Genomic DNA, 2,657 nt, shown 5'->3' on the forward strand with positions numbered 1-2,657 from the left:
TACCTCCCTCACCTTTCTTACTGTCTCTTGCCCATTAACACTAATCACGTTCACCTGTTCCTCACTCCCTTATCACCAGCTGCACTTGATTAGGTTGCTCACTATATTACCTGGTTTCACTCCTCAGTCACTTGCCAGTTCGTTCTTGTCTCTAGGCCATTTTTTCTCCGTGCTGTCTCTTTTTTTTTTTGTATATTATTATTCCCTAGCCAGCTACTGTTTTGTGTTCCCCCCATGGACTGTTCCTTCGGACCGTGGCTCCACTCTCCCCTCCCAGGCAGGTCAATGCTCAGTCGCCTATCTGTTCCACTATTGCCTTCATCTTTCTGTCTCCACCTTCAGTAGCCACCATCACCACCGACCAGCCCAGGAGTGACCCAGCCTACGCAGCTCGGCCCAGCTCTCCATCTCCTCGCCTCCTACTGTTGGTCAAACACCCGGCTACTACTCATCGACAGGACTACGCACTATTTCCCTCTGTGTATTGTTACTCTCATCATCACTGTACATAATAAATCACTGCTTGCACCGAAGTGGGCTACCTGGGTCTGCCTCTTTCTTGTTCGCTCACTGACAGGTGCGAACAGCACATAACAAACATTGCATGGAGGTCAGTGTCAGTATGGACTGAATGGATCAAACATTTCAGTAGCTTATGCGCCAGTCTCACCTTACTTTTATAGTGAATTCCCAGCATAGATGTGATTCCCAGTCTCAGAATGCTAAGTGCCCCGCCTGCCTCTTGTCCAGTTTGAAAAGAACAGTGCTTCATCAGAAATACGAACATACTATGTAGCTGGCTGTCAAAATAAAAGCACACAAAACATGGATGTTTACATTTTGCATCAATGTCATCGCATCGTGGGGTGTTTGATCAATGGATCAATCCAGATCGATCGATCGTTACATACCTAGTGACCACTAGTTTAGATGTTAGCTTTTTTTCAACATTTGCATTATCAGTCATAAATTGTTAAACTGCTAAAACAGTTCTTGCATCAAAGGTTGTGTGTGTGTGTGTGTGTGTGTGTGTGTATACATTTTCATGTGTATGAGCATTTAAAAGCATCTGACTCTTTGAAAGAACACTGTGCTATAAGAAAGACAAAAGTGAGCAGTGAAAGTGCAGCATAGACATCCAATCACTGTTAGCTGAACTACAGTGGAATGAAAGAGAGGAGGAGGCTTTTATGGTGTTAAATGTGTGTGTTAAAAGGAGTGTGTGGGAAAGAGAGACAGACATACAGAAAGATAGAAAATGTGTGTTAGTGTGTGCCAGTCTTTGTTCATCTGTAGGTGTGTGAGTTGTGTTGGCTGCAGTCAGAGAGCATTTGCAAAATGGCAGTCATGAAGCTAATTGTGATAGAGGTAACTCATCACATTGTCACCTTAACAAATGCATTAACACACACATACACAGACATATCAATGGTTGCACATTACTAAAGGGGTTCTGGAAAATACACTTAACCCTACAAACCTACTCTAATGTATTAATATTATGCATGCCATTTAATACAGTTTTATTGATGCCGGAGTTGCAAAAATAAAAACTTCTGCATTTTGTCTCCAGTGACCAGCTTAACCTACTGATAAAAGAGCTAAATGAGGCTATTTTCAGAGCAGTACAACAGATTATCTCTAACATTAACACTGAATAACTGGTTAATCCCTGGTGATGACTGAACTGTTTGCAGATTTTTGGCCAGAAGAGCACAGCTCAGAGCCACAGGTGCAGCACAGCAGTGCTGAGACACACCAGATCACTTAGCAACCACTTTGCCTTATTACCCAGAAGCCACCAGGGTCCTGTTAGTGTATTAGCAGGGTATTCAGTTCTTTTCATTAGTGCCCCTGGCTCATATCTGCTTTTCACCTGGGTCACAGATGAAATGATTTTTCCCCCAAAAGAGAAGATCAGATTGCATGTGAGTTTTTGTTCTTTTTTTTTTTTTGGTCGAGCTCTGATATTTTAAGTCTTGTGCATTTATCATTGTAGTTCATTGACATTTTTTCTTCATTGTTCATCTCTTTGGCTATCTATTTTTGCTGTACAGTAAGGTATACTGTTTGTGTTATCTTTCATGGCAGTATGAAAACCTTCTGCTGACCGTGACAGCTAAGTCCAACTCAGTCCAGTTCAGCTCTGAGCAGACGTTGAATATTACTAAACTGCATTACTAACACATTTGATTCAACGCATTAATGTCTAATAATTACTAATATCTAACAAGCTTCATTTTCCAAAAATGTATAGATAAAAAAACACAACAAAAACAGAAATCACTGTTTCATGCAGCACTAGCAGGGGCCGGTTCAAGAAGGAGGTTTTGTTGAAACTCTGAGTTTGTTAACCCCGAAATGAGGAAAAAACTGAGTTTTCGGTTTCAGAAACGGAGGTAACTTAAACCCGTGAAAGCGGGGTAAGTTAAACCCGTTTCACAAAGAGAGGTAATCTAAACTCAGAGTCAGTTACTATGGCAACTTACTCTGTGAACCTAACCTGGTTGGGAGCAGGTTTTGTTCGGGAAACCCAGAGTTTCCTCCGGTCTCCGCCCCTTTTTAAAGTGAAAGGTGTTTAAATAGGCCTACCTCATTTAATCTTTCAGTACATTCATAGATTGCACATGTTTCCGTCACGCAGAGACCAAAATGGC

This window comes from Monopterus albus, unplaced genomic scaffold, assembly GCF_001952655.1.
Source record: "Monopterus albus unplaced genomic scaffold, M_albus_1.0 scaffold51.1, whole genome shotgun sequence".
NCBI lineage: Eukaryota > Metazoa > Chordata > Actinopteri > Synbranchiformes > Synbranchidae > Monopterus > Monopterus albus.